Raw genomic sequence first — 23,445 nt, 5'->3', positions numbered from 1 at the left:
AACAGCTGAGCTTCCTCCCTTTTTAAGTCCTACACCCAGCACAGGGGTAGCATTAAAAGTTTGTTTTACCAGGGGCGTTTGAGACTTGGGTTCAAGTCCCTGCTCCAAACCAAGCAGAGCAGGAACCTCCGAGGTGAGTGGCTATAATGGGTTGGGAGTGTCTCTCTGTTTCTTTGAGAAAAGGGGCTGCACCTAACTCCAGGAGCGAATTCACCACTGAGAAGCCCAAGCAGAGATGTGCCCCTCCTGGGCTAGTAGTCAGGAGCCTAAGGCCCGGATCTATGAGAGTTAGGCACCTAAGTACTCTTGTGCATCTGGGTCCTAAACCCCGCCCCTTTCTTCTGCATTTTGCTGCTGGCTAGCTTAGGCAGCTCTCCCTCAGCTTGCTGACTTCTGAGGATCCCTTTCTGAGGTGACTAACGTTCCTTATGTGTTGTGTGGGTTGCCTGGGCACCTAACTCAGGGGTGAGGATTACACTTGGTGCAGAGTGCCTAGGAGTTAGGCACTGGAATCTATATGTCCCTTGGTGGATCTACCCCTTGGGCACTTCTGAAAATGTTACTGTCAGATTGTTGTTTGGGGAATTTCACACCAGCTACCATAAAGATGAAAATTTCCTCTCTTGCAAAGAATGCCTTCACCACAGCTCTGAGGCCATGGTCCAAGGAGTCCTCTCCCATAAGTTGTTTTGCTCTCAAGGCAGCAGTCAGTCATACTGGAAACACCTAAAGGATCATAGAAGAGAGCTGAGTTGGAAAGGGCCAACGTGCAAAATAATGGCTGTCATTGGAGTGTAATGGGAGGAATTGGAAGCTAGTAGTAATTCTTTTAGCATCATGAAACGTTGAGATAGTGGCAGCAGCCCAGGAGAGGTTTGCCAATTTAAGTGACACCAGATGTCACAGATATATAAATCCTAATGTGTTTGTGGGTCTGGTTAAACTCTAGAGGCTGCAGTATTCTAGCTCACTAATAAGGAGTAGTACTTTCAAGTAAATGGAGTTGAAATGGTCTGTTCTTTGGGGTGTGATGGCTGCAGTTTGTGTGGCTATGTAGGTCTAAGCTTCACTATTGGTCTATTAATGTGATTTTTTGCACTATTTAGAGCTAAGCACATATTGTAGAGTTGGATGATAAATTAATCCTCTGGGACATTTTCAAAGACATTAGTTTGGGGGTGGATTTTCAATAGGGGCTGGGCACCTAACTCCCCTTTGTGCATTTTAAAATCTACCCTCTGTTGCTGCCCACGTTTTTTTCTCCAAAACTGGAGATAGCCAACACTTTGATTTATACTCCTGTGATCCTCTTTGTATGTACATTTCAAACTGAGTTCTCTGTTGATTACATTCTTCCATGTGCTCATGCTGTTTATTTCATTTTGTATTTGGATCATCAAATGTGTTTTAGTTGTCATTTTCTGAGTAGAAATAAATAGGGGTATGTCAGCAGTAAACAAGGTTTGAATGCCTCTTGAGGAAGTTTAACAGGAATGAAATTATGAGATGACTGTTCCATAACATATGGGATTTTTTTCTCTTCTTATCCCATTGGGGTATAGTCTTTCCAAGCAAAAACTTCTCCCATAAGCTAGAAAGTCTCTCTTCACGGCTTTCAATTCTGTGTAAATCTTTAAACATCATTGTAGATACAGTGCCACAACAAACAATTCATTTATTTAGCATGTCACTCAAAATGTCCCATCTGCTTAGTTTGCCCTTTATGAATCTTTTGGCTTAGACTTTAGAAGAGAGCAGGTAGATATTTTGTTTGAAAATTTCTATCAAATCCCAGGAGAGTGGAAAAATATCCTTTGATTGGCATTACTGTTTTCTTTTGTAGAAAGTACGCATGGACCGTAGAGATCTATCCCCTTCTACAGTCAACTCAACATTAACTACCTCTCTCTTCCAGCAACATTACTTTTTTATGTCCTGTATTCCATTCTAATACATTATTTTTCAATGAATTCAACTTCTGTTTAACCCTTTCCAAAATGCCATTCCTTCCATCTCAACTTTTCGTCTTTTGTGATATCCTCATTCCAGAGAAGCTCACTGGCAGGTTATTAATCACATTTTTTGTTCAGACTACATTAACACTTAGTGGTAGGCTCCCCTGATCTGCTGACATTTTATCATGAGGAGAGGCGGTGATACTACATGCCACAGTGCTTAGCTCAGTTCTGCATTTGTTTGATATCCACCGAGTAACTCAGTCGAGGATTGTCACCACCAAAAATGCAAAGAGCTTAATTAAGAAAACACAAGATTATTTGTAATTCACCAAATTCTGTTAGCTTCCATATTTACTCCACTACTGAATACAGTGCTGACCGACAGTGAGTATATAATAAATGTACATATTTTAATGTAACAACGTAAACCAGAATTGAACAAAACAATTCTTTCATTTTTCTCTGACAAGTTGTATGCTGAATCTAAATAACTCTATAGGGGGCAAGAGAGTTTTTCTTTTCCAGGTGTACCGTAATGCTGTACTTATCTGTACACCTTTAACCTGTGTCCAGTCCTAGTGTCCACAATTCAAAAAGGATATGGATAAATTAGAGAGGTTGAGAGAAGAGCCACAAGAATGATTAAAGGATTAGAAAACATGCTTTATAGTGATCGACTCAAGGAGCTCAGTCTATTTAGCTTAACAAAGAGAAGGTTAAGGAATGACTTGATTACAGTCTATAAGTACCTACATGCAACATTCCCTTTAAGTGGTTTAGCAGTCTGGTAACTACATCTCATGGCTGGGAATGCGAGTGGCACCTGGATCCCACTGTGCCAGCGAGAACCTGAGGCAGCTCCTCTTGGCACTAGGACTGGCAGGAAGTAAGGTGTTAAGGGGGAAAAGGGAATGCTCTTGCTGGGTAGGAACACAACTGTCACCTGGGTCCCACTCTGCCTGCTGGAACCCAGGGCAACTCCTCTCGACACTACAGGAAGCCTCAAATCGGGGTGAGGGGAAGCTCTTGCTGGGAGAGAGCCTGGCTGGCACATGGGCCCCACTCTGCCTGCTAGGCCCTCCTGCCACAACCCACAGTAGGTCTCCTCACAACCAGGGACCAGCAGGAGCCTCCAGCCAGCAGGGAGCAGCAAGGATTTTGGTAGGGCAGCAGGGTGGCGGGAGGGGGGGGAATGGGCTGTTCTTGCCTGGCCTGGCCTGGCAGGGAGCTGAGGTGTAGAGGAAGGGGGAGCCTTTGCCACTGCTGCTGGGGCATCAGTGTCTGGTCCGTGTGCTCCTAAGCACTTTGGGCTGCAATGGCAACTCCCTCCCGGGAACCACGGGGTGGGGGGAGCAGGGATGGATGTGGGGTGAAGAGGAGGGGAAGACCCTAACCCCACGGAAGTCTTGAGACAGCAGAAAGGGGCTAAGGAGTGGGGTGAGGGGAGGCAGAGGCTCCTGGGAGGGAGCAGTGGGAGGGGCTCCCTCGAGGGCTAAGGTCCCTGTGGGCAGGGTGTAGGGCCTCATGAAGGGAACGGTAGGGCTCCTGCTTTCCTGGGTTTCTAACTTTTCTGTAGTTTTTAATGCCAAAACTCTTGAAGGTTAATAGGTACTCAACCTCGTGGCTCTGTATGCCTGTTTCTACCTTATGTATATGTATTACTGAAGTGCCACTTTAAAAATATCTTACACTTTCTAGTGAAATATTTGAGGCCTCTTGTGTGTAAAGTTTCATAAGATGCTGCCTGGGAGAACTTGATAAGATGGGCACAGCTTAAACCTAATTCCCAGTGGACATTAGGAAATGTCTACAGCGTTTGGAATAATCAGTCTCCTGTACAAGAGAAGCCCCAGAACTGAACTTGCTGGTATTAGTAGAGTTAAGAGCTTCTTTTTAATAAAGTACTTCAACAATTTCATTTATCCAGACAGGTACTGCATGCAGTGCTTGGCTTTGTCTGTTGCAAACAGTGACATGTCCAAGTGTAAGTTAGGAGTGCAGGTGCCAACAGTGGCACAGAAATAATGCAGTTTGACGTTGAAAGATGATTGGCTTTTGGAAAGCGAGGAAACCGAAACAACTGATGTTCTAGGAAGGGGTCTCTTGAAACTGGGAGGCATTTTTCTGTAGTCAGTCAGTGTCAGGGTCATGTGTACATTGTGTTCTGAAGTTAAAGTTAAGGGGGAATTTACAACTGGTAAAAAAAAAAATGGAATGGGTGGAAACTGAACGATCTAAAATGCCGCTAGTTCAGAAGGCTCATATTGATGCTGTAAGAATTCTACGCAATTGGAAACATAGCTTTGAAATTCGTCATTTACTGAAAGCCAACAGAAGCGTGTTCGAGTGGGGGAATGTCAGTGAGCAAATCAAGATGAAAAAATATACTGATTGGCAATGTGCTCCTTGCTAATAAAATAAATTAATCCATATTGTCCATGCTGCGCGTTCACGATCACAGAAAAATATTAATCGTCCTACCAGCTGGAGAAGCGAGAACTAAGCATTTGAATTTGTACCGTCTATCAATGTGGTAGTCCAAAGTGAGCTCATGGCAGCTGTATGCAATGCACGATTTCATACACTGATAGCTGACAAGAGCACCGACATCGTAGTGAACAAAATGTCAATCCTTTACATCAAGTTTTGAGCTCAGGACGATGTCAGCCACAAGACTGTGTTTGCTGCCATCACCCAATTAACTTCATGCAATGCTCGGCATATTAAGGAGGCCATCAAACGATTCTACACAGATCGCAATCTGGCTATACAGCGAATGGTGTTCACTTGAGATGGTGTTTCCATCATGCTAGGAAAACATAAAGATGTAGCTGCACTGTATAGAGAATGTGTACTGCACTTACTAGAGCAACACTGTGTTGCCCATAGTGAAGACCTCAGCGTTGATGATGCCTGCAAACATGTACCAGTGATGAAAGAAGTGGAAACGTTCTTACGAACGGTATATACAATATTTAGGAGATCAGCTGTTAGGAAAAGTAGTTTGGCTAGTATATTGGAAGTTGATGCATTATTGTTCAGGCCTTTGAAGTGTGCTGGTTCTCATGTCACTTTTCTGTAAACGCCCTCTTGTCAAATTACAATGTTATAATAGAGTACTGCACCAATCAAGTCAGTGAGAATAATGATCCTGCAGCAAAATTTTGTCCCCAAAACCTTGTTGATCCCCAGAATCGTATTGCACTGACAGTGCTAGTTGATGTCTCATTGAGGTGTGTCGCTATGCAAAGGCCAAAATAGCAAAATTTTGCTCCCACTATCTTGGAGAAAAGTTATCTGGAGTGAAAAAGTGAAGTAACATCTGGTGTCTCTTGCCAATCCTGTCACTACAAAACTCTTGTTTCATTATAGAACTCTGTGAATATTTAGATGGATGATTTCTGGCGAGTGAGCTGCAAGAGTGGTCTGCGTTTGCTACTGAAGCCATATCTGCCAGATTTGATTATGGCACAGAACATGTTAGTAAACTCATAGGCAAGTACTATGCAGGATTGAATCTCCTAGTGCAAGCAGACGGACCAATAACCAAATGCGTTTGCAAGCAGAACACAGACTATACATTTATCATTCTGGAAAAAATGAAAACTGCTGCAATAAGTACATTTGCTGCCATAGTAACTTACATCCTGAAAGACGAGCAGTTTATAGATCTCACTCAGGTTGTTGATATAAATGGCACCTTTCAGACATCTAGAGCCAACTGCAAAGAGGGGTTTAGTTTAATAAATCAGACTAAAACTAAGTCTTACAACAGATTAGAGGTATTTATATGGACCATGTTATAAGAATGAAATACTACCTCACAGCAAATGGAAATATCAACCTAGACAAAGTTTACCATCACTGAACAACTGAGAAAGACAGATGAGAAATGTCCAGCATCACAATGAGTGTCATGTTCACTAAATATGAACCGTACTACATTGTGGGTACATATATAGCATTTGCTGTGCACACAATTTAATGTTGCTTATTTAGTGGTTTAATTAAGGTGTTACAACATTCTCACTTTAATTTGGGCACCTTTGAAGTTATAGTGCGTGAAGAGGGTGCCTCCTTGTGGTCAGACGTGGTACAGCGGCTCTCTCTGCCTCAGGCTGCTCCACTCCTGCACTGGCCTGTCTCTTTCTGTGACTTGGCCCTCCAGCCAGGCCATTTCAAAATCTCTCCCCTTCCGGGATAGGCCATAAACAAAAAGCAAGGGGAATTAACCCAAATAATATGAGTTAGTAAGAGAGAGAGGGGAATGACTCCTTCTCAGGGTGTGTCAGGATCAGGTCCTCCCTTCCCTAAGGGGGGACCTTCAGGCAGTGGTGTCATGGAAGTTCCTGCCTTCCCTCAGTCCTTTCCTCTGGAGCTGAGGGTTGACAGTCTGCTCTCTTCCCTGGTCTGCCCCCAGAGAAATGGCTCGGCTTCTCTTTCAAACTCCCCATCCAGCCTGTGCATATCTTGCAGGTGTGGCAGGGCTGGCTGAGTCCAGAGCCGCTCCTTAGCCCCTTGTTGTCCAATATGGAGTTTGTATACCCCATCACAGTGTGCCATACTATAAGTACTGCTATTTTCTTCTCAGTTCATGTGTACAGTTGTAGCTACACAGCGGGGAATTAGTTCAGTGTAAAAAGACTTAACAACAACAACCCTTGTCCAAGGACAAAAATGTAGTCCTCAGAGGAGTTTATAGCCTGCTCAGTACAAAGAAAATATAGAGGGAACATTGCCTTCATGGGGAACAAATATTTGATAATGGGCTCTTCGGTCTAGCAGAGCCAGGTATGACATGATCCAATGGCTGGAAGTTGACCCTAGACAAATTCAGAGTAAAAATAAGGTATACATTTTTAACAGTGAGGGTATTTAATCATTGGAACAATTCACTAAGGGCTGTGGTGGATTCTCCAGCACCGGCAATTTTTTAAATCAAAACGGGATGTTCTTCTAAAAGATCTGCTCTAGGAATTATTTGGGGGAAGTTCTATGGCCTGTGTTATACAGGAGGTCAGACTGGATGATCAGAATGGCCCCTTCTGGCCTTGGACTGAATTAGGCACATAAAGCATTGACGAGTTATTCTGTTAGTGAAGTTGAGTTTCTTTCTATCTTGGAGTTCAGATGGAGTCATAATTATGCCCATTTTGCTCAATTGGAGTATTTTCTGAATCTAGAAGTGGGCATGAAGATTCTAATGAAGCATTCTCATTTTTCATATGAAATCCTTTGACATGGAGTAGCATATTGTTGATCTGTGCAAATAACTGGAATTCGGAGACATAGACATAATGGAGAAAAGACAGTGTTTCAAGTAGAGGGGTAGGTAAAAATAAGTTTTTATACCTAGTTTGATTTTAGTAGTGACTCAAGATTAAAGAATTTGCAGTAATGTGAATGTGAGATGTATCTATTTTTTAATAATTGGGGCCTTTAAAAATAAACAAAACACCCCACTTTCAATCTGTTTTGTTCTGAAGAGTCCCACTTCAAGAAAAATGAAACAGTTTTGCTGAATCCTTTACTAGCAAGAGAAGAAAAAGTATTGGGAACTTAACCTGTGATGTAAAGAGCTGTATTAACTAACTTTAAAAGAGCAGGTCCATTAACCTATTTAGAATTACTCTAATTCATTCATCTGAATGCAGTTGGTTCCATTTTTTTCAGCATCTGTCATATAAATGATCCATCAATGGCTCTTATTGTGAAGAAAATTTACCATTGAATTTCCAAGCATTATGCATCAGGCTACAATTTATTCTCATAAAGGAATCTGATGTTTTCTCAGATTACTTATGGAAGGTATAAGCCAGAACTCTCAAGATCATTTCTGTATAGACTAAATTTATATCCATTTTGGGAAAGCAGATATTTGGAATAGTCCATCTAACAATCAAGAAGAGTGATCGATTTCCCCCTCCCCTTCCTATATAGAAGGTACTAAGAAGTGTACTACCAACAATTTGAAACCTAGTATTTATATCTTTGAGGAAAATACAAGTATTTATAGCTTCTAGATAAATTAGAAATTCAAATAGAGTGTAAAATATTTCTAAATACACCTCTACCCCGATATAACGCGACCCGATATAACACGAATTCGGATATAACGCGGTAAAGCAGCGCTCTGGGGGGGCGGGGCTGCGCACTCCGGTGGATCAAAGCAAGTTCGATATAACGCGGTTTCACCTATAATGTGGTAAGATTTTTTTGGCTCCCAAGGACAGCGTTATATCGGGGTAGAAGTGTAGTATGGTACAAATTCTGTCAAATTTCTATTAACTGCTGATTAAGTTCATGGATAGATTGCAAAATACAGGGATGGGGGAAAGCAATAAGAAATACAGTATATATGTGTGTTTTAATGTGAAGGTACAAACAATCTCTCTGCAATACAGCCAGTTCTTTAGCTGGCACTGCATGTAGATTATTTGTACAATGAAAGTATATGAAATTCAACAGCAGTCACTGCAAAAGTTCAAATGAAGAATGAATTAAAAATAAAGTTGGCTGATCTTTTAAAATTGCTAGGACAACACTGTGTAGTCCTACAATTATGCTTTGCTTCTATTCTCTCCTCCCTTGCCCCACCACCCCTCTTCCCCCCACCATGGTACTTTCTGATACAATATTACAACATTCTTACTAAGGTAAAAAAAATCTGTTAATAATTAATGCCTCTTTACTTTAAAATACCTTGAGGAATATTTCTCTGTAATTCTTTGTCAAAGGTAATAACTGTCTGGGAATCAGAAGTAGAGAAGAAAATAGCTTATGATGGTGTGAACATTTTGATTCTTGCTTGATTTTCTAATCCTGATTCAATGCCTAAGGTATTTGACTGCTATAAAAATACATTCTTTGACAGATTTCCGGGGTTGGGGAGGGGCGGGGGGGGGGGGAGGGAGGCGAGAAATCAATGGGTTTAAGATTTTTATGAAATTCATTTGCTTAGCCAAAACCTAAACATAATGATAATTCAAACAGAGCTATTTGGCTTCCAGGGACCATTTGAATAGTTTTATGTCCTAGGATGCTTACCATATACAAAGAAAGCTCTTCTTTGTATGTGAATAATAAGATTTATCCTATTTCTCTAAAAGACTGCATGAAAATTTTCTAAAATATCATTTTAAGTTAATATCTCAGCAACTTTAATATTGCACTGGGGCAAGAGTGTTGTGAGTGTGTGTGTGTGTGTGTGTGTGTGTCAGAGAGAGTATATGTTGAGAAAATGTGGTCTAGTAGTTAGGGCTCTAGATAGGGGGTTGGTGACCTGGATTTTGTTCCTGCCTTTGCCATATGCTTCCTGTGTCAATCTGGACAAATCACGTAACTCTTGTTGACTCAATTTTCCCCATCAGTAAATTGGGGATAATACTTCCCAGAGTGTGGGAGGTTTACCGCTGTTATATCTGTGAAGTCTTTTGGAGTAACTTGATGAAAGGCTTCATATAGATTTAAATATGATAATTGCTCATTATTCAAGATCTGATTTTTTTTGCGTGTGTGTGTGTGTGTGTGTGTACGTACACACTTACAAACACACATTTTGTCCTACATTTTCAAAAGTGGGTAGTGATTTTGGATGCCTAACTTTCTTGGAGTGATCAGCTTGAGACCTCTTAGAAAGGCTTGAGTTTCAGAGGGAGTTGCTTGGTACTTTCTGAAAATCAGTTCACCAGAATCGCTAGCTACTTTTGAAAATGTAGGCTGTTATTAAATAACTACATATTGTGGGTGAAATCCTGGCTCCAGTGAAGTCAACAGTAAAGTTTCCATTGACTTCAGTTGATGATGGATTTCATCCTTGATGTATATTTGTGTGTGTGTGTGTATGTGTGTCTTTCTCTTTCTCTGGAATACATGATGATGGAGTTAGACTGGCTTAAATTTGAAAAGATCATGTAAATCACGAATAGCAACACCATGATTCAGTTATTCAGGTCATCCTAAATGAGTGCCAATAAAAATGTTATACCACACCACTCCATTATCTGTTTGGCACGTGGGCAGCACACGGAGGCAGAGGGTCTCCGTGTGCTGCCCACGTCCGCAAGCACCGTCCCTGTAGCTCCCATTGGTCAATGGGAGCTGCGGGGAGGGTACTGGGGGTGGGGGCAGCCCGTGGAGCCGCCTCCCCCCCGCCCCCCTTGCCAGGGGCCGCAGAGACGTGCCAGCAGCCAGCCACTTCCGGGAGTGGCATGGGGCTATGGCAGGCAGCCTGAAGCACCCCTTTTAGCAGCCTGGACATCGCTACCTCTGATTTATTTTTGCAGGGCTCCCCTTGAGCCGGTGCCCTGGGCTGCAGCTCCTAAAGCACCTGCCTTAATCCGTCCCTGCTGACTTGAGATTCTGGAGTCTGATTTAAAGAAGTGCTGAGCATTCACAGTTGTAACTAAACTCAGTGGTAGCTGTGCTTTGAACATAGGAAGTGCAATATAATGATAAATAGTATGCAAAATCAGGTCCTAGTTGTCTCAGATTTGGCACCCTAAATTAGAGCATACTTTTGACCTTAATCTACCTGTGCTTCTGTTCCCTATCTGTTAAATGGAGATAATACCACTCCCTCACCTCACAAGGGTGTTGTGCGACTAAATTAATGAGTGTTTGTGACGCACTCAGATACTATTGTGATAAGCACCATCAAGAAGGGTTTGAAAAATGCAGCAAATAGGGCATGAGGCCACAGAGTGAGCAATACGGGGAAAAGAAAATATTAAATAGTTGTTCGTTACATGAATACTGTCCATTCTGTGCATAGAATGAGGCAGGAGGTCCTGCAAAAAAAATAAATGATCATGTAGAGAATGCATCATAATGCATACGAACAAACGGGCATGTGCAACCTTAATTCTGGCATTTCCTAACTTTTGAGTGCTTTACTTTGCAACCTTTATAATGTTCTTTTTGGTGTGTGCATGTAGCAGGGTAGCTGGCTCACTAAAGGAAATGGGGCTCAGCTCTCCTGTAACAATCCAAGTGCTCCCTGTTTGGACTAATTAAGAGGGCAGGACAGCATCTGGGAAGCTGTCAGAGGCCTGAGAGTGAATTCAGAGGGAGAGCAGAGTGGCTCAGTTAGGAAGAGTGATGTCTGGTAGAGGGTTGAAAGCAGGAGAGGTGCAGCAGAAGGAAAGTCCTGCTGGCTCTTAGCTGGGAACTGGAGCCAAGGGCCAGAGGATTGACGTGAGGGGATCTGCCAAATGGCTTACGCACTGGCGTACGCACCGACGTCTCCGTCTCAGGGAGCTGGGGACCCAGAGGAACCAAGAGAGGCTTCCAGCAGAGAAGCTGAGAGAGTTCCTGCTGGGAAGAGCATGGTTGTGTCTAGGGTTGCCAATTTTGGTTGGATGTATTCCTGGAGATTTCATCACATGACATAATCTTTAATTAAATTGATTAATCTTTAATTCCTGAAGACTCCGGGCCAATCCTGGAGGGTTGGCATCCCTAGTTGTGTCCCAGAAGGAAGGATTGGGGTGGCTGTCCTGGAGGAGGGACAGAGAACAAATGATAGAGACCAGGTCTGGCAGAAGACACCGGGATGGTGAGTATGAGGTTTTTAAAGATTACATTCATGGGCTGTGTTGGGGGATGTTTGGTTTGGGACTTTTGCAATGTGTTTTGATTATTCAACTGTGACTGACTTGAGGACATGCTTATATTTGATTTACTTTGAACTCAAGAGGGAAACTGAGGTGAGGAGCCACTCGCAGGGCTGCCTTGAGGCCATGAGGAGGCGGCTGGGAGGAGGCCACACATTTACAGTGTGTAATAATGTGTACCCCCTCCCCCCACACACACACATTTTACTACTAGCCCAGCTCTGGGCTAAATTCAATCTGTAGTGTTGTGGCATAGAGATAAAGATGCTGCAGTGGCTAGAACATTATGCCTGTGTACTACAGAAGCAGGGGGACATGCATGTGATTTGACACCTCTTGGAAAATGTTTTATAATTTCCTTCCACCAGCTATGGCCACCCTCACAAGCCATCCAGACATGCTCCCCTAAGGGTGTTTAGTGATGTCAGCAACCCTAGCAACCCCAACATGTACACTTGGGCCTCGTCCTATAATTTACTCTGTATGGGCACCACAGCGCACCCACATGGAGCTCCACGGACTTCAGTGGGGCTTTGTAGAGGTGCAGCAAATAACCGGATTGGAATCTTCAGGAGCACAGGTTGCAGCACTCGCACCACTTCTTGTGCCTGAGCACCATGGAGGAAGAGTCTCCGTTTGCCGTCCATTGCACCAGCTGCACTTTGGCCCGCTGTACAGTTATTTAGTAATAGGACAAATATTGTCTCAGGAGAGAAGCATTTAATAAAATGCTATTTATAACTTCAGTATCTTTCATGCAGTTGGCAAGATACACTACTCTAGACCATTAAAGCCAATTTTTAGGGAAAGTTACTGTTATGGAAACAAAAACACCGTGCGTGTGTTTATATTTATATTATAAATCTTTTTTCAAGTGTTTGTGTGTGTGTGTGCCTGTGTGTGTGCGCACACACATTTCCTAAAGTGTGTTGTTGGTTTTTTTTTTTTTAAGTTTTAACAGGTTTACAAATCCTTGCCATGCAAATATCAGAGACAAAACAATAATCATTACAACAATGAGCTTTTGTGTAGAGCAGCATACAGCACTATAATAATCAGCTCTCTTTATTTAACAGGGTGTCACAGTGTGAGCATCTTTTCACTACCCATGATGTTCTGTTTCTAATGATGTTCTAAAATTGAGTGAAATCTCTGATTACACATTTAACAAACCAGGCATGTTTATCAAAATGTTAATATTCAGAAATGTTGGGCAGGTGTGCTGGATTTTTTGCAGATGAGTGTACATTGTCTGACTATTGAGTAAATGGTAACCAAATATTTAAGTATCGATTTATCCTCTGTCTAATTTGTTGCATACATAATTGGTGCATTAATTTTTTCATAACAGCATCCCATATTTGTCTGAACCATTCCTCTACAGTTGGACTATTTTATCTTTTTCCAATGAGATGCTATCAGTAGACTAGCAGCTACTAACCGATGATATATTAATTCATCATTTCTTTGTGTGTGACCATTTCAGTTAGGAAGGCCCAGGAGGATTACCAAAGGATTATTGGTAATTGATTTCCAACAACAATCTGGGATATTTTGTTATGAATTGCATCCCAGTACTCTTTAATGTCTGGACATATCCATCATATATGTATAAAATGTCCTCTGTCACCACAGGTTCTCCAACACTCATCTCCATTCTGTCTGTATATCTATATCTATATCTATTAACCTGACTGGTGAGAAGTACCACTGAAGGAGTATTTTAAAGAAGTTTTCTTTTATCATGCTACAGGTTGAGATTACTGGTTCTCTTTTCCAGATCAAATCCCAAGAGTCTGGGGTAATTTGTCTATTGAGGTATTTTTCCCAGTGTGACACGAGAAAGTTGTCTGCAAAGACTGGTAAAAATTAGTTATATATTTTTTTTGTTTCTTAATTGACCAGACCTCATCACTTCAATTAAAATTAGCTTTCTTTAAATAAAACAACTTTCCTGGAAAGTTGAGAAACAGAATGCCTAACGTGAGAGTACGGATACAATGGGAAAGTTGGCCACTTCAGGTTAGTTTTGATCTCTAAATAAGTTAGAAAAGTTTCTTTATTGAATAGCTGGCCAATTGTATGTATTCCATGGTGCTCTCAATCTTTAAAACTCTCTGGTTTGTGATTTTGGTTAAGATATGGATTATTTGCAGTGGGTATCATTGGTGAGGGAAAAGAACTTATTTATCTCTAGTTCTATCCCATAGTGTATTTTTTATTAAAGGATGTGTATAAATTTCTGGAGGGCATGATTTTTTATTAATCCATGGTAGCCTAAAAATATTTACATCCCACAGTTTGGTGGAGCTAGAGCAGTATATCTTTTTCGTACCCTCAGTGACTGGAAAAGAAACTTTCTTTAGACTAGAAAACACATTAGATAACTGGCAGATGAAAAAGGCACAATATAATATGAGTCAATGACGAGAAATGAACAAGGCTCTCTTCTCTGTGTAACAGAGCACTGTCGTGCTTAAAGTACCACAAATGCAGGCAGTTTTAAAATTGGTAGGCCAGTAATGCTGTTGGTTTGGGTATCTCTTTATAGGTAGGTTAAATATATAATTGGAACACAGAAATAATCAAGAGCATAAGGTCTAAGTCTGGAGAAGTTCAGAATGGCTTAGTTCAGGTACCTGTGTGTTTGTGTGTATCATTTAATATTAATGGGAAACTTACCCCAGAACATTTGATCTAAAGATCAGGCATATCAGACAGTAAATAATAATCCATATTTAGCCTTTCCTCTCCTGAATTGTAAATGGTTTCATTTGTCTAGCACTTCTTGAGCCAGAATTGCTTGGAATTTCATTGACAACATTGTCTCTTTAAACAACCATTGCTTTGTACAGAGGATTGAAAATTATCTCACCAGTTAATGATATCTAGTATCTCAATTTAATCATAGTTTAGTTTTCTTCTCCTGAAGCATCTCTTCCCTAGACAGAAGCTTCTCTTTGTAGACTCAGTGTTTCTAGTTGCTCTTGCCAGTTGTGTCTTAAGATGTGAGTATTCTTGAGCCTCAAGGTTGTCAGAGTTACAATTTGTTCCCATTACGGATGCTTGGTAGAGATGAAGCCCACGGAATTATAACTACATGTTTCATGACAGGCTTAGAACAGTGTTTAACCTCTTCTACCCTATGGTGTGCCACATCTCAAAAAGGATTAGAACAATTATGTTTGTTAGTGACATGCCTCTTTTCCAAAGGATGCTAATAAGCATTTGTCAGTACATAATGATGCTACTTCTGTACTGCCTCACACCTGATGCAGAGCTATACACTTGGGCAAAAATGGGTGAACTTCTTCCAGAACACAATGGCATCACATTGCCCAGGTCTAAATCAGCACACAAAATGTAAAACAATGAAGAACCAGGCCCCATATCTGTGTATCCAGCACATATCTGCCAGAACACGCACGCACACACACACATGCAAATACTAATAGTGCTTCTCTGCTAAAATAGTCCAGGTATGAGAGGCTCTTTTTTGTATATCAAGAGCCTTCCAAAAGCTGCATTTATATTCTGTGAAGAGAAGTGCTTGGTTTTGCTCAAGATAGCTGCCACATATTATAGCTCAAATATTTTGTCTCTTAATCCTCCATTTTGATATAAAGCAAAAAGTGCTGTCTATCTCAATGGAGGGTCAGGCCCTTAAAGTTTTAGGGCTGAATCCTGTGTTCCTTGTGTACCCAAAGCTCCCATTGATTTATCCAAGGAATGGAGGATCTTGCCTTTACTTAAACTTTTCCATCTACTTAAACTATGTTTTAGTTTGAATGGAACAGATCTACTGAATAGCTTCAATTATTAAGTTTGTTTTCCTGTCAAAGAAATGATCCTATCTTCAAAGAAGCATAAGAGTAATGGTGTTAACACCTTTGATGCTGGTAAGGGTTGAGATCCTGCTAAGTGCTAGGAATTCAGGAGTTACAGGTTTAGAGGATTTTAGGCCTGCCCTTCCTCTCTCTGTCTTTCTCCTCGCCCTGCTCATTACTGCAGGCAAAACCATTTATTTTACTTATAACTTTTTTTTTTTTTTTGGTAATTGACGCACGAATACTAGTAGAGGCTTTTCTTTGGAGAATGTCACTATTATGTTTTGAGTGTGTGGCTGCACACTATCTAGTTATATCAACTTACATCCGTGCTATATGTGTATAACGAAGATGTAAAAGCTCTCTAGTACTTTCTTCTCAAAAACTCAGGCTGACCATTCTGAAAATGTTTCTTAGCACAAAGAACTTTAATAGCTGTGTGGCAGGGTGGGCTTTATTCTGGTTGGTGGTTAAGAATTTTAACACAAAAAAGAGAAATAGACCTATTGCCCAGATAGATGATGTCAGTTTCTCTTCTCAAATGCTACTTCAGTCAAGTCGATACTTGAACTGAAATAATGTAATGCTGATAAGTGCTCAGGACTTACCAAGAATAATTTTACTGTCTCTGTGACTCAGAGCCCCTATAGTGGTTCACTACTCTGTGTCAGCAATGCTTGTCAGGCCTAACACGTTCACTGTAGCTGACACACAGTTGTCATGAAATATACCCCAAAAGGTGGCATGTAATATATCATAGAAAACTAATAATTCACTGATCATTAATATTCTTGTGTCATAGAATCATAGAATATCAGGGTTGGAAGGGATCTCAGGAGGTCATCTAGTCCAACCCCCTGCTCAAAGCAGGACCAATCCCCAACTGAATTATCCGAATGAAGGATGTCATATATGTATGGGGTGTGTACAGAGAGTTATAAATATGTACTAGAATTGTGTTTGTGTTTGGCAAGCAATGCATAAGCCCATTCTGCCCTAGACAAAGGAATGTGTATTCATTTGTTTGACCTGCCTTGTTGTCATACAGAGACAATGAAGGCTTATTTACATAAAAGATAGGCAAAGTAACTAAGGGAGTGGGGGAGATAGCCTCTTAACTATAAAGCCTGAACCTCCAATGATAAGTAATTGAATCAACTGATTGAATACAATATGATTGCATATAAAAGTGTATCAAGTAAAGTATTTTGTGAAAGATAACGACAGACTGAGGATTGATATCATGGTAAAGTGTGTGTATTAATGCTAGATGGGGAACTATGAATACTCACTGATATTATACTTTAAAGTCTGTGACCAAACAAAGGGAGAGAAAGGTCTTCTCCCAGACAGGAGGGAAGGCAGCTACCTACCTCTCTCCAATGAAATTAAGCCAGGTGTGACCAAAAATAATGGAAACCCCATAGACATATGAATCAGCTGGAGGATGGGAAGTCCATGGGAAGAGAAGAACGGCATGAGGTTATCCTGAGCCTGGGGACAAAACAGTGAGTTTGGGAAGATGTATGGAGAGTGAAGAAGCCATCTTGGCTACATCACTGTACATATACAAGGAGACAACTCTTTTGCAAGCTGGGAAAGATGAGACCTTCAGCCAGGAACTGAATATAAGTGCAAAACCTGCTTTAAGCAAAGATCTTTCACCTAGGAAGAAAAAGGGAAACCAGTACCTCACACTGCTGTGGAATGTCTTGGCTGAGACAGTGAGCCATCTGGAAAGGAAGTCTACCTTGTATCAAAGCTTGTTGAGTTAGGTTTTACGCACATGAAGTGTATTTTACTTTTATTTGCTTGTCACCTTTTCTGATCTTCTCCCTTTTACTTGGACTTACTTTAAGTCCCTCTCTCTTGGATTAAATATACTTGTTTTAAATTTATTCTAAACTGACCCAGTGCTATGTTTGAATTGAAGTGATTGTTAACTCCAGTGTGCTTTTGTTTCTTTAAAGGAGCAACAAACCTTATTATTTGCCTGAAGTAGTCCAGGAGAGGGCTGAACACTTCAGGGCAGAGCGTTTTGGGGGAAATTGAGGGCTGGGGCTGTATTTGGGTCACCCTGCAAGTAGTAACTGAGGCTGATGGAGACCAGGGTAAGGCTGTTGTGTTGTAGGCAGGCTGCTGGGGTCAGAGTGCTAACCAGGGCTGCACAGCACACAGACACTCATATTTGTCTGCTGACTGTTGGTGTCTGGGCTGCAGGCTACAGCAGCAGAGCATTTAAGACAGCCAGTGTTACAGAGCATGCTGTGACACAGCCCCTCACTGGTCTGGGCTGCACCCCAAAACATGACAGCTTGCCCTCTGGGAAATGTTAGGGTAATATTGTATATTAGTTATTGTACTAACTCATAATGCCTGGGGAACATCAATATTTTCAGTTGGAAAAAAAGTATAATTTTGGCTCACTACGATATTAATACAAACCTCAGCAAAGCTGAACCTCTGATCTTCCATTTGTTATTTAAGATGTACTCTCTCCCACAGTTCTTCTGGCAGGGTGAAATGTGGTTGGTTAATATAGGGGATTTTTTTTTAGAGACCTGAAAACATTGGGATTTGCTTCTTTGCAAGATTCTTTTGAAGAGAACGCTAAATTGAACACTGAACGTAACTTGATTTCTCCTGAAAGCTTCCTAGTCACTTCTCTAGTCATAGCAATGAAATGAAGCTTTAAAGCTGTACATTTCATTTTTATTTTTGGGCACCTGGAACCAGGCAATCTGACAAAAAGGAGAACTCTGAAGTCGCTTTGTGAGGATTCCATCTAAATTGTACTGAGATTGTGTTTTGGGAATGCAGTACTTTGCTCTATACCAGCTTTCACGGATGAAGGAGTTTTTTGTTCTCGGCACTTAGGATTTTATCTAGACTTTTCCTAAGTGGCTACTACAGTAATCAAAGGCAGCTTGTTTGGATGGGTCTTGGGTAATAATTTCTTGTGTGCCCTTGAACACTGTCCTTTGTTACTCTTTTTGATGACATGACTTACCTTAGAAATATAGTGAGTGGTTGTTTTTTTTTTTAGGTGAGCCTATGTTTAAATAGATCCCTAATGGAGAAACGAGGTCTTTAATGTGTGTCTCATTATGAGTAGATATCTTTTGGTTATTCCCAATGAAATCTCTGTCCATGGCCAAGAGGAAGTTGAAGAGGAAGCTGCTTTATATAACCTTGAAGGTATTTTTTTAAGTCCGAAAAGCATGCTAATACAAGATACATTATATGCCCTGAACTCTTGCATTTTACAACTGCTTGGGCTTCCTCTCCTTTATAATACCTCCCTTCATCAACTCACTTTCATTTTAATTGTATCTGCTGTATATTTGGCAAATAAAATGTTGGTAAACACGTAACATTAATCCTTTTATTGTCTACTTGCTGCTTGGAATTTATTTCCTGTAGCGTCCTTAGTACTTGGTTTGAAAGCCATAATCATGACACTGTAATTAACATAGGAGTCATTTAATGTGCTTATTTACAGCATTCTAACTTTCTTTGTTTCTGAAATTATGCCTACTCATGCTACTTCTTCCTCACCTAGCAAATGTATTTGTTCCCATGTCACTGGGTAATTCCTGGTCTGTGTCTAATTATAAAGATAAAACATAGAATTAAAGCACATAAAACGGGAACTTTGGAATGGCTGTTTTGAAAATCTTCCCCTCTTATTTAATTATTATCTTGTCCTTAATTATAAAGTGGTGTGCAGTCTTGTTTATATTTATAAGACATTTATAAGAATAGTAAACAACATCACAATCGTGTGTATAGCTAATACAGCACTAATTTCATCTGGTTTTTTTTAGAGTTCTGCAGAATCATTAGCTTTTGCTCTCGGCAAGCATGTTGAAAACTCAATTCTCCTCTCGCGAGCTTCTATGAGAAATCTCAAATACGCAGTGAAATTTCATTACTTGTTCATGTTTTGGTGGAGTCTGAACTTTTGCTAAATATAGTTAAATTTGTGAATTTTGTGTTTTAAAAAAAGGCAATTTTTTGCACACTTTCCCCTCCAGAAAGGTTGGTCTTTCATTTCCTGTGCTCCTAACACTTCCATAAATTTTAGTGGAACTTTCTGTTACACAAGGGATGCAGGATAGGGTCTACTCTTTATATGAAAAGACTCTGGGTGCAGTCCTGGCCCTGTTGAAGTCAATGGGGAGTTTTATCATTTACCTCAACAGGGTGAAGTTGCGCAAAAAATAAAAAAATAAAAACCCAACTGTTGCAAAGAAACTAATTTGTTTTTGCAAAACATTTTTTTGTGGTAAATCAAGTAATTTGAGCTCTTGTGAATTTGCAAACCAAGAATTTGTCCACCAGTAGTGAATTCTTTTGCATATCCCATAAATCATGGGCATAAAACTTAGGTTGTTTATCATTGTCATTCCAAAAATGGTGGTGCAAAAGTGGGACTGTCCTTCTGATTTGTAGAGCCTCAGGCTACAGCAGGAACCCAGCCATAGGGCAAAATCAGGCCTTGACTTGTTTCCCAATGTAATCTTGCTGCAGGAAAGCATAGAAGGCCAGCTGGCAAGTTACAGAATGTGCATGGAATATGGCATGCAAGAGTCCCAAAAGAATGGAGTCCTCAAACTGTTGGCTTTGCTTGTGCTTTACGGGGGCACTGTCAACTTGAATTTCTTATTTTTTTTTTTAATCGTTTTATATACAGACCCATTGAAATAGTACATCCTGACTTAAATTGTATGTTGAAGGCTTGGACAGCAAGAGATAGTGGACAGCTCAAGACCTAATACCACCTAATACCCCTTTGCTCCACCAGACATCTGTGTACAGCCTCGCAGGTTCTAAACTCCTCCCAACGACCTAAAGAGAAGTCTTGGGGAGTAAATAAGCCTTCCTAGTAATTCTCTCCATCAGTTCTGCTCCAAGGTTCCTGCTGCATGAGACAGGAAGTACATATGCTGTCTAAACACCAAATGCTGTCAAACCACAAAGAAAATAAACTGAATGTATTCCCACCATCCCGATTTCTTTCAGTTCAAGTAACTGCTGATATGACTGGTAACTAGATTAGGTTTAAAAAAAAAACCCAGACAAATGATTTTCTGTTGGGTAATGATTTGGTACTATCTCCTGTGCCTTATTATAAAATCTCCTAAAGGGGAGGAGGAACTTTTTTCTAAGTAAACAGGAATTTAAGTGGCAAATTATTGTGAAATAATCTTTATTGTGAAATGGAGAATTCTGCGCAGTGAGTGAATATTCCTGAAGGCTTAATCCTACTGGAATGGAAAGCTGATTGACTAGTGTGATTGGACGGCTTTAGAATTTGGAATAACCTTAGGGTGATTCAGTTCTAGGATGGTATATGTTAGAAACAGAAACAGACAGGAGTGGAGGAGCTTCATTGCTGCCCTAAACACCAGAGGTATAATGGGAACATGATGATGATGATGACAACTCAGTTCTAGGATGGTATATGTTAGATACAATGATATGTTTAGCATCCAGGGAGAAAAACTACATACGCTGTTACCACTTATATTATCTCTGCTGGCCAAAGTAGCAAGAGCACTGGTAACAGCTGAAAAAACCCAAATCTTTCAGATGAAAGATTAAACTCAGTTTTGGAGACTCTCTTATGCAGCCACATGTTTTCTGCTAAGCCTCTTCTGTTTCTGTAAGGGTGATAGAATTCTTATACATTGGGTGTAATCCTATTCCCATTGAAACCTATGGCAAAGTTTCTATTACCTGCAGAGGAGCCAGGATCTCACCCATTATGTTTAAACAAAACTAGATTTAAATTTATCTGGAGTTTTCAATTTTATTCTATGTTGCACAATTGACAGTTTTGGGTAATTAATTCATGGTTGATTTTCCAGCTCAAATACAGCACAAAACACTACTTTATGTGTGGAGTTGGCTGCAGCAAGTTAAATTGGTTTATTTATTCTTGTTTTCGTCTTCATATAATTCAGCATTAGTGCATATTGACAGATTTAATTGTGATTGGTTGAAAAGCTAAAGGCTACTTTTTTTCACCACAGAGTTTCTATATAAACTTGACATTAATAATGTGTATTTTAATTAAGTTGTAGGTAGCTTTTAGTGGGTGATTTTTTTGAAACTTCACAAGAAAAACAATAACGGGTGAACAGGCAGAAACAGAATTTATGGTGAGAATGAAGCTTTTGCTAGTGTTTCTTACTTAAAGCAAATCATAGCATTGTAAGAGTGTGTGTTTTCAGGCTTGTATAAACATAGTATATTAGTGAGGCATGTGGGTTATGCATAACAGAAACAGAATCTGCCCTTAAATATAAGCACACAGGTCCCCTTTGAAATCATTGGGAATTGCACCCATATGTAACTGAGAATAGAATATAGCCCATATAGTAAGATTTTCTGAATATCTTATGCAAGCTTAAATATCAGCCTATCCTGATGCTACCTGCCTATTATTAAACTATTTTTCTATCTCATCATTGTCCTACACTTCTCTTTGGTTGTGAATTTCACATAGTGCTCGGAAGCACTTTTTTCCCATCTTCATCTAGCCAAGATATTTTATCCATTCATCTCAAATGGAGACCTTTCTACAGTCATATATGTATTTGTTACCTTAGGCTAGGCTGTTGCAATGTACTTTACTGAGGACTACTCTTGAAGACCAATGGAAATGTCAACTAATGCATAATCATGGAATCATAGAACTGGAAGGGACCTTGAGAGGTCAACTAATCCAGTCCCTTGCTCTCAAGGCAGGACTAAGTATTACCTAGACTATCCTTGACAGGTGTTTGTCCAACCTGCTCTTAAAAATCCCCAATGATGGAGATTCCACAACCTCCCTACGCAGTTTATTCCAGTGCTTAACCACTCTCACAGTTAGGAAGTTTTTCCTAATGTCCAACCTAAGCCACCCTTGCTGCAATTTAAATAATGTATGTGTCCACATTTTAGGAAGTGTTTAGAGATGTGTTCTGTACCCTGCATTCTCTAAATCTTTGGATGCTTTAACACATTAAATATTTTTTCCTGAACAGTTATCACTAACAACCTTATTTAGCAAGAATAGATGCCCCTTGAAAGTGAAACCCTGTAGAACTGTCCATAACAAATCAAATAAACCACATGTTCTTGTTGGTTACCCTGATCCTGCCTTCTGTTTGTCCTTAGATGTAGTTATATGCCTATGCCTTTTCTGGATCTCTCTTTGGCTTCAGTGGGCTTTATTTTAAGATACCCAGAGTTGTAAATTTTTCTGGATCAGCACAGTGGCTATAGTTAATGGGAGCTGCCAATATTTGTCACTTCTGAAAATTAGTCAGTGTTCTTGTAAAACACATCACACCATGAGACCATATAATTTTAGACGCCTGGGACTTTTTTGGCCTCTTTTGCTGTATGAAAATATTTTACTCAGGCTATCTTATTGTGATATAGGTTCTCCTGTAACAGACTGTGCTTTTATCTCCTGAACAATGCAGATTGGTGTAATGCAGTATATGAGTATGTATACAAATGCAGTATATGAAGTTATAAAAAAATAGTTAAAGTAAATTGTTTTAAATGTCTACGAAGTAAGTTGTATCTAATTTTTTAATTATTTATATTTTCACTTAAAATATACCAGATTTATTTGCACAGACTGTATAATAGTGTGGCTTAAGCAAACTCCTGTAGATTGTATTCTACTGAATGTTCTCCTGAGTTCCAGGATCACATCTTTGGGTCAACTATCTGAAAAATGGTGAAATACCTTCTTTATTGTCAACATGAGACCAGATGCACTGGTCCCCAGGAAGTTGCTCAGGTTGTTCTCAGACATAACCTCTTACTAAATGTCATTCAAGAACAGTCTACTTATTCCTGCGCATAAAAGTGCATTGAATGCTGTATTTTTTCAATCAATTTAACTGATTATAAGGTTGCACAGGCTTGGGCGAATTGATTCAGCTCCCTCTCAAGTCAGTGGGAGTCTTTCCATGGATTTCAATAGAAGCTGAATCCAGCCCTAAGAACCTTTATAGTGTGAAAAGGTAGCATCATGGA

This window comes from Emys orbicularis, chromosome 9 (genome assembly GCF_028017835.1).
Source record: "Emys orbicularis isolate rEmyOrb1 chromosome 9, rEmyOrb1.hap1, whole genome shotgun sequence".
NCBI lineage: Eukaryota > Metazoa > Chordata > Testudines > Emydidae > Emys > Emys orbicularis.
The sequence above is the reverse complement of the archived record's forward strand: the minus strand, read 5'-3'. Positions refer to the sequence as shown.